The 14,420-nt window shown below is 39.4% G+C and overlaps 1 protein-coding gene across 2 annotated transcripts in view; it reads left to right on the top strand.

Moving 5' to 3' along the window:
• The window catches only part of MOB2 (MOB kinase activator 2), a 106,586-nt gene that overhangs the window by 27,731 nt on the left and 64,435 nt on the right, over positions 1 to 14,420 (top strand). Inside the window, exon 2 of one of the 2 annotated variants that reach the window (XM_088666124.1) lies at positions 8,710 to 8,843. The exons of the other annotated variant lie outside the window; for it this stretch is intronic. The gene's annotated coding sequence lies outside the window, so the exon portion shown is untranslated. The remainder of the gene's footprint in view (positions 1 to 8,709; positions 8,844 to 14,420) is intronic. 2 annotated transcript variants of the gene reach the window in all.

Genomic DNA, 14,420 nt, shown 5'->3' with positions numbered 1-14,420 from the left:
GCTTAAACCAAACAAGAAGCTATTAGTATCTCATCTACTTTTGTAATGGCTCTTTTCTTTAATAATTTGTTACAGATTAGCACTGATGCAAGTCAGCATTGATTACATTTCAGCTACCCACCTACATTTTTCTCAACACATATTGGTGCAATAGAAAGATGAGTGTAATAGTCCCCATGATTATTTGGAGGTAGAAAGACAGAAGTAGGCAGTGTTTGAACCTTCAGTTTGTTTTGCTTAGCAAAAGCTTGGGTGCAATTCCTATTTGTAAATATGTCATACCAGATTCACATTCTCATTTCCTGTCCATTATAATCACTGTTTTTCATGATTTAACTGTATCTGCTTTTTATGTGTAGAAAATATTTTTAATAAAAGTGTATTATATCTCATTAAAACTTAATGTATTGTTTCTATCTGACCTCATCTGAATGTCAGTATTGCAATCCAGCACTTCTAATTTCTGCTTGATTTTCACCTGACTCTTCCCTCTACCCCATTGCCCAGCTTGTTAAGTGTTGCATGCATTTTTTTTCTTGAAAGAGAAAAGTGCAGAGTGTAATAGTTACAATGCATCAGAACCCCTAGCACTGTAATGTCTTATCGGCTGTTTGAAAGTATGAAGCTATTTCCCTTGCTATTCCTATTTAGATTTCTAGGGTGCGTGAGAAGTTTATAATGGTTGAGGTGAGGACTCCATCCCATGCTACATTGAGAAGTAAATATGTATGTTGAATTCCCCAGGGCAAGAGTGTATGCTTAAATTGGGTTATATTGTGGGAACTTAGAAAATTTGTTCTGCTGTTGATGTAAATAGCAACCCAACCAAACACTCCCTTATGCAAATTGCTTGAGTGAGAGATGCTGCTTCTGAATCCTGCTAAATTAGTGGTGTCCAAACTTTTTTCAAAGAGGGCCAGATTTGATGAAGTGAAGGGCTGTTGTTCACCTTTTTTCAGGATTAAAGTTGTTGACTTTGACCCCAAAGTTAGGATTGAAGTTGTTGAGTTTTTTTTTAGGATTGGAGTTGATGAGCTTCTTTTGGGATTGAGGTTGTTGAGGTTTTTTTTTAGGATTTTACCCCAGGAAATAAACTGCCACACGGGCCGGTTTAGGCCCCCGAAACAGACTTTGGACATGCCTGTGTTAAAGGGACTGCATGGATTTAGTGGTTCCAGGACTTTCTGAATGAAATTGATTGTTTACCTCCAGTTCAGTCTGACTTTAGGCTTGGTTTTGGAATGAATTACTTTGGTAATTGATTTGTAGCAGATGGTGTACAGGGGATGTTTTACTTTGACTTTCCAGGGTATGTAAGCAGAGGTACTACCTATTGTGAGATTGGACAGCTGATTCAACCTATTCGATCGAAACCTATAGTACTACACTCCCCTTGAAGGAACAGTCACATAGCTTGGTAGTACTCCTTTTCTCCCACTTTCAAACTTACTGTACTTTATTGATTTTTCACAAAACAAAAACATTAAATTGTAGTCCAGTACCTTTACCACAACTTGCATTATATATTTGCCATGACTAAACAATACAAGAGGGCCCTTATTTTGGCTTTAGACAGATCAATTTTTAGATAACCTATCCGCATATCTTTTTTAGTAGTGGGCAATGGGGACTCTTCCATGTTCATTGACATAAAAAAATAAATGGATGTCACACCATGTCAAACTTGTCTCTTTTTGAAGTTTCTTGTACAACTGTTCTGTGGCAGGTTAGTCTTTCTGAAAAGGCCACATCCCACATAGCATTGATTCATGGGTATTTTTGATTGATTTTTCCACTGCAGGCATGCTGCAGACAGAAGAAAACCTGTTAATTCTTTATGACCTTTAGCACAACTTGAGCTAAGGTCCAGCGCGAGGAGTGCTGATGCTGTATTAGGCTGCAAGGGTTGTTTAGTGATAATACAAATAACCATGAAAAGTTTGATGCAGAATTTTTGTACAATATTACATTCCCAAGCTTGGTTGTACTCCTTGACATAGTGCTTTTACTGGATACTTTGCTGGTTGCTACTCTAAGCAATCTTAGAGTGCCCTTTATTAGCTTTTGGCCAACTACGGCATTTCCTAGGGAGGCAGACTTGGTTTCTGTCATCCATGCTTCAGTTACCGTACTTCCAGGTTGAATTGTGATTTTAGAAATCACTGTTATTGTCATTTATATTGATTGTGTTATATGCCAGCCTGCGTATGTTTAGTCAAAAAGCAGGATATGAGATTGTTAGAAGTTGCTTTGTAAAGCTGGTAGCTGACTGAATTTCATTCACAGAAGAGCATGAATACCCACTAAATCATGAAAAATGTAATGCAGAATACATTAGCGGTCTTCAAAATACCTTCCCAATCTCGCTACTTGGTACTTACCATTATATCATTTAATATTCACGAGGGGGAAATAAACCAACAACAGTCTCACCCCCCAGAATGGAACTGCTGTGAATTATTATTTTTGAAAGTAGCAGGCTAAATGTATTTGCATTCATTATGCTTACTCATGGCATTATCAACTCATCAATCCCTAATTTGTTACGGTGTTTCTCTCATTTAGGATAGAGTAGACCAAGATAAACCAGTAATGTATAGCAGTTCTTTCGTTATGAGAAACCTTAAAGCAGACCTGGAAAGAGAAAGTGTATCTTCTTTGAAGCTTTGTCTTTATAACTTGTCTGCCTGGGCAGAAATTTTACACACACATCATCGCATTAAAAGGTGGACCTGTACACTGTCTCTAGCCAGGAGGCATTGGAGGGTGGAATTCAACTTTTTTGCTTTGATGAATGTTCTGTCATTCAGAACATTGCAGCTCTCCAGGCAGAATGATCTCCTCTGGCAAGAGAGGGGAGGAAGTCCCATGGCGCAAGCAGATGCTCTCACGCTGACCAACTTCATTAGGTGAATCCTACCCAGAGTATTTTGTAGTAGGCAGGAAAATATTAGATAAGCAGTGATTCCAATGTTGATGTTGTTGGATACTTTTCTTTACAGAAAATACTGAATGAATGTAGTTGAGTGTTATTTGGCACAGTCTATATTTCACACCTCTATTGTATTTCAAAGATACACACCATCCAAACAGGAGATGCTAAATGCTGTAAACTGCCAGAATCAGCCTTGTTTTGCAAGCTTTTATGCACTAAATGTATGCTGTGAAGGAGTTGAATCCTGTACCTCATAGCATTAGGTCTTTGGGAATAGCTTAGCCTGCTTCTCTTAAGCAGCTAACCTGCTGATGACTCAGTCAGCAGAGGGATGCAGGCATACAGCAGGCATACATAGTGCAAGGAAGGGTAGGAACAGTTGTCACAAATAACATTGGCCATGACCTCTCCTTGTTTTGTTGCTCACTACTTCCAGCTGGGAAATTCTTGGTGGTATTAGATCCCTTTACTAGGAAAACCAAATGTTAATTATTTTGCAGACACAACCTACACTACTTGTCAGATTTTCTGAAGCTTGAAAAGAGTACTTTTCAAAATGTTCCTATCGTAATCTCTACTCTGTAATATGATACATTCTTTTTGGGTGTGTGTGTGTGTGTGTGTGTGTGTGTGTGTGTAATGGTGTCTAATACTACTTTAAAACTTTACTTCCATCTGTTTGTGTTACTTCCCCTTCTCATGTTTCCATTTCACAACACTTGGTTTATTCTCATAGTAATGATTTAGCACTTGCTGTTCTCTTGTCTCATTTTTATTTTCTCTCAATATGGGAATCGTCCACTCTAAAAACTAATCTGTTTAGGAGAAATATTGCCTGGAATTAGTATATTCATATTTTGAAAATATTTTAAACTGCCTAAATAATAGGAGGAAATGTGCTTTTCATCTGAAATTTTAACGAAACTTGTTATTTCACATCTTAAGCTATCTCTGAAATTTGGTAGGCTTCATCTCAGAACGGGTGATTGCAGATTGCATCCAATGCTGGCAGAAAAATCTAACAGACCTTTCGTTTGACTTTTCCTTTCCTAAACTTTTCCTTTGTTTTTTAAAAATCAAAATTTAAGAGTGCCCTGTAAGAAGACCTCTGGGTGTATCTGCTGTCAATTTGGGAGGTTTAAAATACTATACAGGTTTTCCTGTACCAATAAATTTCATTCACTTTGGCCAAAGGAGAACAATAATAGCCAATTTAGATACCCCATTATAGTGAATGGGGAGAACAGAGCTTTGCTGTATAGAGCGTGACTCAGTCAGAACCCAGATTTTTAAAAATATGCAGGTACAAGATGAATCCTTGCATATCTCTAACAAATAATAGTGGATTTGCATTCTGCCTGAAAAAGTTGGTCCTAAATACTAAATAGCTTTGATTTGCCTTTAAGTGCATGTTCACTTCTTTGCAAATTATAAATTTGCTTGTGGTGGTGACTAATGTCTATTGGGCATCTTGTCAGTGCAGTGGAACATTTGCCCTTAGTTAGTAACCTGGTACTATTTAAAATGATAATATTCCAAGGTTTTTAATAGCTACATAAATGAATTGGTATCCTGTATTCTTTCATTAAGGTTCCAATAATGAACCCCATCAATGCGAAGAATTATCTAAATAAAATAGGGCAAAATGGGAACAAATGTATTTTATATTAAAATAAAAATCCCTGTTAATTGATATCTAACTTATCTGCCTTCTTTGTGCTTAAGACAGCAGCACTCACTATTTTTAGAGACAGGAAACAATAAAACTAGCACATTTACAATATAGGATGCTTTTGAGCTTTATCTGTGTCCAAGTAAAAAAGTGAATTGGAATGTATCAATTTTCTGTTTATCTCTCAAAAGGGAGGCCTGCAGTTATGACATGCCTGCAGAAACCATTTTTATAATGAGTTCTGTGGCACCTTAAGACCATTTTTGTGCCATGTGAGCCTTTGTTTTATAGACTACAGCATGAAACCACTTTACTCAGTAAGGTAAAATGTTAGCAAAATGCAATACCTAATAAAATCAGAATGATGAGTCTCAACCCATATTTTACAGTATAGTTGAACTCTAGCAAAAAGCATCTTAAAAAGCAGAGACATCACCTTGCCGACAAAGGTTCGTATAGTAAAAGCTATGATTTTCCCAGTAGTGATGTATGGAAGTGAGACTGGACCATAAAGAAGGTTGATCGCCGAAGAATTGATGCTTTTGAATTATGGTGCTGGAGGAGACTCTTGAGAGTCCCATGGACTGCAAGAAGATCAAACCTATCCATTCTGAAGGAAATCAGCCCTGAGTGCTCACTGGAAGGACAGATCCTGAAGCTGAGGCTCCAATACTTTGGCTACCTCATGAGAAGAGAAGACTCCCTGGAAAAGACCCTGATGTTGGGAAAGTTTGAGGCCACAAGGAGAAGGGGACGGGAGAGGACGAGATGGTTGGACAGTGTTCTTGAAGCCACCAACATGAGTCTGACCAAACTGTGGGAGGCAGTGCCTGGCAAGCTCTGGTCCATGGGGTCACGAAGAATCAGACATGACTAAATGACTAAACAACAACAACAAGAAGAAGCAAAAAGAAGTTATTCTTAGCTGTGTGTGCGTGTGTCAGTCCTCTGGATCCTAAGATACTTGTAAAATCCAGTGAGACCAAGACACTATTTGAAGATCTTTGTTAAGACAAGATCTGTGGTAGAGGAGTCTGGCTTTCATATTTCTTTTATAAAAGCAGTTTTCCCAGTTGTAATTGCAGATGTTTCCCACAAGATGGGGCACGCTCCCTGTTTTAAAGCAAGATTATTTAATCCTTTCTCAATTGAATAACACTACTGAAATGGTTGAGAGTTCCCACCTTTTGGGGAGTTTCCATTTCTTTTGGGGGAAAAGATTAAAAACTAGCATACCCAGTAAAACAATTTGAACCAAAATGCTTCCTTTTAAGTCACTGAAGTGTTTGAATTCCTAATGTTAGGAAGACAAAGCAATGAACGAGTTGCCTCTTTGCTTTTTGTATTGAATGATATTGATAGGATGGTAAGTAATGTTCTTCATAACTTTGCATCCTGTTGAAGTGCGGCAATGAAAATTCATAAATGGTGCTTAACACATGCCTGAAATGTTTTGGTTCTAAACATACAGATACAAGCCAGTGCTTTAGATAACTGTACAGTGGTACCTCGGATTACAAATGCTTCAGGTTACAGACTCTGCTAATCCAGAAATAGTACCTCAGGTTAAGAACTTTACTTCAGGATGAGAACAGAAATCGCACGCTGGCTGCGTGGTGGCTGTGGGATGCCCCATTAGCTAAAGTGGTACTTCAGGTTAAGAACGGACCTCTGGAACGAATTAAGTTTTTAACCAGAGGTACCACTGTATTTAGTGATATTCTCCCTTTGTTCGCAAATGTTTCCAAATGAGTATGAAGGGGTTAGCTTATGTGTGGCAAGTGGTGATCCAACGCCATGAATAACTGAAAGCACTGATTGTTGGAATATTTTAAAGTGGGGTGACTAGAACTGAACACAATACTCCAAATGTGCTCACACCATGGATTTATAGAACGGCATGATAGGCAATCTTATTTTTCAGTTCCTTTCTTTATGATCCCTAGCATGGAATTTGCCATTTTCATGGCTGCCAAATGGTGGGTTGACATCTTTGAGCTATCTTCTATGATCCCAAGGTCTCACTCCTGGTCTGTCACCTCCAGTTCAGACCCCATGAGTGTGTGTGTGAATTTAGGATTTTTTGCTCCAACATGCATCACTTTACACTTGCCTTCATAGAATTGCACTTGCCATTTTACTGCACATTCACTCAGTTTGGAGATGTCATTTTGGAGCTATTCACAATCTCTTTGTTTTAACAACCCTGAACAACTTAGTGTCGTCAGCAAGCTTGACTGCCTCACTGTTCACTCCTAACTCTAGATCATTTAAGAATAAGTAAAAGCACAGGTCCTAATATTGATCCTTGGGGGACTCCACTTTCTACTTCTCTCCATTTGGAGAACTGTCCATTCCTACTCTTTGTTTCCTGCGGCTTAACCAATTCCTGATCCACAAGAGGACCTCTCCTCTTATTCCCTGACTGCTAAGCTTACTTGGGAATCTTTGGTGAAGTACTTTGTCAAAAGCTTTTTGAAAGTTCAAGTATACTATGTCAACCAGATCATCTCTATCTAAATGCTTATTGACACTCTCAGAGAATTCTTAATAGGTTTGTGAGACATGACTTTCCCTTGCAGAATACTTGACACAAATTTTCCAGGGAGAGATATTAAACTAACCGGCCTGTATTTTCCAGGAACCCACCCCACCCCGGATCCCTTCTTAAAAATTGACGGCCCATTGCCAGTTTTCCAGTTCACAGGTATGGAGTCTGATCCAATGAACAAGTTACATATTTTTGTTAGAAGATAAATGAGAACCAATTTCTCATTTGAGTTCCTTGCAGACTGGTGGATGTCACCTGGAGCCAGCAATTTGTTAGTTTTAATTTTATCTATTAGGCCTAGAAGTTCATCTCTCATACCACTGTCTGTCTTAGTTTTTCAGACTCTTTTCCTACAAAAGTTAGTTCAGGCACTGGTATCAGAAAACAGATGCAAAGAAATCATTTCACTTCTCCATAATCTCTTTATCCTCTACAACTCCTCCTACTCGCTTGTCATTCAAGGATCCAACTGCCTCCCTGAAGGGTTTTCTGCTACTATTATATTTAAATAGGGCTGCCATGTTTGAAAGATGGTGCTTAACAACTTTGGGGTTTGTCTATGGCGACCCTATATTTAAAGAACTCCTTGTTGTTGGTCTTAATGTTTTCAGCACTGCGTTCTTCAAAGTCTTTAAAAGCACCCCTTTCTGTCTGCTTGCACTTTTTTTTTGGTCACAGTTTGTATTCCTTTTTGTTCTCTTCCTTTGGACAAGACTTCAGTTTTTTTGAAGGGAGACTTCTTGCCTTTAAAGCTTATTTGACTTTCAAGTACCTTTGGACCAGTGACCCACAAATTCTTACACCACCTTCCCTTTAATTTTATGCCTCATGACTTGATGGGGATCAAAATCAATATAATAAATCTTCACATCAGTAGTGTTGGAAATTCCCCGCTCACAGTTTCACTGGAATGAAATCTGTTCATCCTGTAATGACTGACTGGTGAAAGAGTAAGAGAGGTATGAGCATGTATTAACTTCACCTGGGGGTCTTGAGAAGAGCTTTTTCAAAATTGGGAGGTAGTAATGTTTCCAGGACAAAGTTTCAGGGTGTGGGATATTTGAGCCATAATTTTTTACATGCTTCATTTACCTGGGTCAGTTTAGTGGCATCACCCAGCTTCTTAAAGATAATCTGTAGTAATAGTTACTTGGGTATAATTGTGAACACATATTTTTAGACCACATATTAATAATAGTGCCACCAATCTTTTTTAAAAAGAATGTTAAGAATTTCATATTTTGTAAATACATTAACGGAAAAACAAGCTTAAGGCACAAGGCTGCAACAGCTATTGGTTTCCTTTGCCATACTATGATACAGACAGTATAAAGGATCAGTATGGTTAAGTTGACAAGTAAAATGTTGAGGATCAAATGAGGAGGAGAAGGATTATGGCTTTGTTCCTACAGATCAAGGTGAGAATAGAGCAAGTTACTTTTCCAGATATCCATAGCTGCTGAAGAGGTGGATGTATTTGATGGTTTTTAGCAAAGTCTAAGAATCCCACCAGACTGCCACAAATGAGCCTGGTTTTGCCTTTCCCTTTAGGAATCTGACATGCCATGTAAGTTTTTTCCTGAAGAGCAGAGTTGCAAGCATTGTTCCACCAGTTTGTGATACTGAAATCAGGAACGGTCTTCCAACATTGATCTATAGATAGTCTTGCTGCAAGAATCAGGAAGGTAAGCAGTTAATATCCTCATTTATTCCTTCAAGTTTGGAGAGAACTGAATACTGTCTTTCATAATCTTTTGGAAGGACTTGAAAACAAAAAGAAGGGTGTGAGATAATTTTATGGTTCTGCTTAACCTCCCTTATAAGCATGGTGGAATGCTGGCATGTCCTTGACGTTTACTAGTCAGTGTCTGCCAGACTGAATTTCAGATGTCAGTGCCATCTTTTGAACTCTTCAGTGCATCAGATCAGTGGCTACAGAATTTTCTTTCCTTTTGTTCATTATCAAATCCTTAAGGCGGGGATGGGGAAGCTGTAGCCCTCCAGAAGTTGTGGGACTCTACAACACTCCTAATTCCTGAACATTGGCCATGCTGCCTAACATCATCTGGAGGCCCTCAGGTTCTCCATCCATACCTTAAAGCTTAGCTGAATGGTTCATACAATGTCACCTATGAGTTCACTGGAAGTTTGTCTAGGCTTTACTTATGTTGCCCCTATAAAAGCTTTTTTATCATGTTTAAGTTAGTACATTATTGTTGATTATTGTTGTTTAGAGGGATAGTAATGCATTGGTGGAAGGAGGCAGCGAGTTGGAGGCACATTTGGGGTACGTTTGTGGAAAGTTGCGTTGCTCAGACCCATGCATCAAAGTCTGGCAAATACAGCAAGAATGTCAGAGCAGTCTAAATGAAAGAGGACAGTTAAAGAGCACAGTTGTTTGGAAGAGACTGTTTTCTTCGTTGGCAGAAGATAGTTGCTTGCTTTGAATAAGTTTTGGTATGCAGTATTAAAATAGAAACTTTAATACAGAAGCCCACTCACTTCCTGAGGGTAACCATTTGTTAGCTGCTAACTGCAGCCTAACTCTCATATGAGAAGGGATTCAACTTCAAGCAGAAACAACATAATAAGTAGTTAGAGCAAATGAGGAAGCAAAAGCTAAGTCCCATTTCCTGCAGAACTCATCGGCAGTGGAGAGGACAATTTTGTGTATATAACATTTGAGCATTATACAAGCTGAATGAGTTCCTTCCTGTGTATTTCTTAAATAGTATACTCTTCTAGGAGTGTTTATATTTGTTTTTCTGGCCAAACACACACCTTTCTGACAATAACTTTAGGTTTTTTTTATTTCTTTATCTGTTGCTGGTGTGAGTTTTTATTATAGCTCTTGCTTTACTAAACACTCTTTAGTTTTTCAGCATTTGGATGATTCTGTACAATTTCATCAGTTTCTTCAAGTTTTTCCTTGGGTTTACTACTACTAGCAACTTCAATTTATTCTGATCTTAGCAAGTTTAGTAGGTGACTTATCACATTTAGCCCTTTTGTTACAAAATGGTTTCTTACCACGTATCAGTTGCACAATAGTGTTTGAATCATAGCATTAGGTAAATAACCTGATGGCAGTGAATATGTTCATCATATACACCCCTGAATCCTGCATGCATCATTCACTCAATCCCATAGAAGACACTTGTTTGTTTTTGGGGCTGCATAGGTAGTACAACAGTTGCTTTGCAAGTACATGCTCAGCTGAAGGCAAGGGCATTTACTATCTGGACAATACTGCTTAGATATTTTTGAAATATTGAGCAGTATAAAAATGCTTTCAAATAAATAAAATAATACTGCACTAGAATGAAAGTGGGTGTCTCTGAATAGGACTGCCTTAACTTACTACCATCTACGAGTCCTATGGTTATCGGAAGCCCTTGGAGTTTGGCATGCCAAACTTTTCCCCACAATGTCTATGTGGTTTACATGCTGCTGTGGTGTGGGGAATATGTGATATAGCGTGCTATGAGTGCTTGGTGTCTGTGTGATGGGATTTCAACATATGTAGCAAGGTATAACCTTTGTCACCAAACTCTTAAGGAACAGAACTCTATCTTGACCATCTAGCAGTAGCTGGGTATTACTAAATAGCACTGTCTAGAGTCTGTTAAAAGAAGTATCGTTACACTGCTTTTCCAGACTACTTTACTTCCTTCTGTATTGGGTCACCTTCCAGCTGTGTGCCTGGGTTTTTGACCCTGAGATTGGGAAATCATGCAAAACAAGTTGTTGGCAAAAAAAAAAAAGTATCAGAGGCATGGATCAATTCAGATACCTGTTTGACATATGATTGACGGATCAAGCAACACAGTTGGAAAGACTGAATACTTGAAAAGCATGAGTATCTGATGTCTGCTCATACTTTGAGGGCATGGTTCTGATCTCACTAGGCAGTTGCAGACATTTTTAACTGTGCTTAAAATATCTTTGCATTGTTGTTTGCTGTGCAGCTAATAAATGCTGCTTCTTGATATGTCTGAAAAAGAATGAAAGTTCGTTCAGATACACAGAAGTTTCAGAGTATCTGAAGAAGTGTGCATGCACACGAAAGCTCATACCTATGACAAACTTAGTTGGTCTCTAAGGTGCTACTGGAATGATTTGTTAGAAATAAAGAAGTAAGCAAGCTAGTATTTATTTAAAGTTGCATTTCCCTCACCAAACACAATTCAAAGTGTCCACAAGTATATAAATCAGTCTTGTGAGAGCAGAAAGGCATTTCTGCTCATAGAAAGCAGCTGTTCTGAATTCTCCCAATTTCCCTGTCACACTGCAGCCCCCATGTTGTCCCAGAGAGTCTCTTTTGAGGGGCCTGTAGTGGGTGAGCTGGAAAGCCCTGTTGTGCAAGAAGGGTCGCACTCACCAAACCAATAAGTACAACACAGCAACACACGAAAGCTTTAAAAAATCCCGAGAGAGCCAGGACTAGCCAACATCACAATCTAAAAGTATGTAGCCTTCTATTGAGAACAGGAGCCCTGCTGGATCAGACCAGAAGCCTGTTTAGTCTAGCACCCTATTCCAAAAGTGGCCAACAAGATGCCTATTAGAAGCCACCACTTGGTCCTAAGTGCAGTATCCCCATTCATATTGTCCAGGTTCTTTACTCACAGGCATGTCATCTCCAATACTGAGGTGGTATAGAGCAATCATGACTAGAAGCCATTGATAGATAACCTTGTCAAGATAAGTTACAGGTAGGTAGCCGTGTTGGTCTGAGTCGAAACAAAATAAAAAAATTCCTTCAGTATCTGATGGTATCTGATGAAGTGTGCATGCACACGAAAGCTCATACCAAAATAAAAACTTAGTTGGTCTTTAAGGTGCTACTGAAGGAATTTTTTTTTATTTTCTTATCAAGATAATTCATTAGTCTCTGTATTCATTTAAAACTATTCGATTCATAGTTTTGTAACTCTCATTTGAGCTACTTCAACAATTATTTGTGAAGTAAAATAGACATTTTATAAAATGTCAAAATAGATAGAAGGGGTCAAGATTTTGTCATGCTCATTGCCTTGAGCAGTGTTCTAATGGTCATCTATAAAGGGGCCCCTGACCATCAGGTCCAGTCATGTCCGACTCTAGGGTTGCGGTGCTCATCTCGCTCTATAGGCCGAGGGAGCCGGCGTTTGTCCGCAGACAGCTTCCGGGTCATGTGGCCAGCATGACAAAGCTGCTTCTGGCGAACCAGAGCAGCGCACGGAAACGCCGTTTACCTTCCCGCCACAAGTATTTATCTACTTGCATTTTGATGTGCTTTCGAACTGCTAGGTGGCAAGGAGCTGGGACCAAGCAACGGGAGCTCACCCTGTTACAGGGATTCGAACCGCCGACGTTCTGATCAGCAAGCCCTAGACTGTGGTTTAACCCACAGCGCCACCATCTATAGCCATTGTTAAAGCTAAGACCAGGGGTAGACTATGTGGTTTAACCCACAGCGCCACCATCTATAGCCATTGTTAAAGCTAAGCCAGGGGTAGGCAACCTAAGGCCCGTGGGCTGGATTCAGCCCAATTGCCTTCTAAACCCGGCCCGCGGACGGTTCAGGAACTAGTGTGTTTTTACATGAGTAGAATGTGTCCTATTATTTAAAATGCATCTCTGGGTTATCTGTGGGGCAAAGGGATTTGTTCATCCCCCCCCCAAAAAAAATATAGTCTGGCCCACCACATGGTCTGAGGGACGGTGGATGGCTGAAAAAGGTTGCTGACCCCTGGCTATGACACTCCTCTTTGCTACAAGAATTAGCAGTTGACCTGCATTAGAAGTGGATTAGCTGCTTGAATAACCTGCTTTTCTTGACACTGGATGCTCTTTTCTCCCTGTCTGCCTGATGGCACTTCAGAATATGAATGGCAACATCTGCCTTTAAGGATATTATAGTGGAGAGTGACATGATAGAACTAATTAAGGTTAGCTGACTTGGACATATCTATCAGTTCATTGATAGGGGTATAAGATAATTTACTTTTTCCACTAATCAAACAAAGATGTGCTGCTTTAAGCTGCAGGAAAAGTTGTATAGTGATGAAGTAAAAATGGGAAAGGCACCAGAAGAGAACACTGAGCTTCAATATTCTTCTGTTTGGGCTGGAGAGGTGGCAGCAATGTTGGGAGATGCAACCTGAGAGGTTATCCATTCTTCTGTGGGTTGGTCAATGCAAGATATTCCTCTTGCTGATACATGTCTAAAGAGAGAGGGACTGTTTTGGCATAAAATATAATATCTTCTGTGATGTGCATGGAATGCTAATATGCAGACTTTACTTCTCAATCCAACCTTTAAACTTCTCTGAAATGGCTGAATAAAATGTATAAAATTGCTTTCTGATTGATAATGATGTGGGCACAAGATGCTTTTGACTAAATAACTGACTTTTGTCCTTACGTCTTGGGAAAGTGTTTGTATTAAAGCATCATGGATCCTTGGTACCTATCACCGTAGAATATGCACATTTTTTGTGTTATCAGATGGTGATAGTCTATTGTCCGTCCTTGAGTGGACCAAATTTCTATTTGTGCAGTGGGATATGCTCTTCCTCTCCTTCCCCCCATTGCCCCATGTACCTCTGAAATATCCAGAGAATCTTGGGCCGGGGGGTGGGGGTGGAGGAGGAAATCTTTGGAATAGATTTGTATGTGTGGGAACTGTAGGGTAAGAATGGGCAGACACTTACTTCTATTCACAGAATGTTGGTTATCATCCAGTATTGGCTAGAATACTCCCTATAGATATTAGTCAGGTTGTTAATATGTACAGTACACCCTGTTTCCCCACCCCCACCGCAAAAGAATACCATAAGCTGTTAATAGCATAAGCAAATAAAGAATGTCTCTTATGAAAGGAAAATGAAATTAATGTTGAACACATCTACAGTGCAGTGAAGCGTTTTCTGTATGACACTTTCCCAGTCACATTGTGAGCAGCAGTGTAGGAAAAAGTAAATACAGGGAAACACTCTATTTAAGGCCTTGGATCTCTTAACTGAAGTCTGCCATCTGGATGGAGGATGGATGGTTTGTTCCTGGAACATATAGAAAGAAATTCCAAGGGCTAAAAATAAACTCCACTGGAGACAGGAAGCATTTGAGGCATGGAAGGGATGATGAGATCTGCATAGCCTTGTTCTTGTTGCAGCAAGAATGAGAATAAATATTTTCTGATCTCCCAATATATTGATGCATTCTTGCTATAGGATGCCTTAGAGCAGGCATCCCCAAACTGCGGCCCTCCAGATGTT

The sequence above is a fragment of the Zootoca vivipara genome, chromosome 1, assembly GCF_965207765.1.
Source record: "Zootoca vivipara chromosome 1, rZooViv2.hap1.1, whole genome shotgun sequence".
In the NCBI taxonomy this organism is placed as follows: Eukaryota; Metazoa; Chordata; class Lepidosauria; order Squamata; family Lacertidae; genus Zootoca; species Zootoca vivipara.
This window is presented reverse-complemented; position numbering and strand designations above follow the sequence as displayed.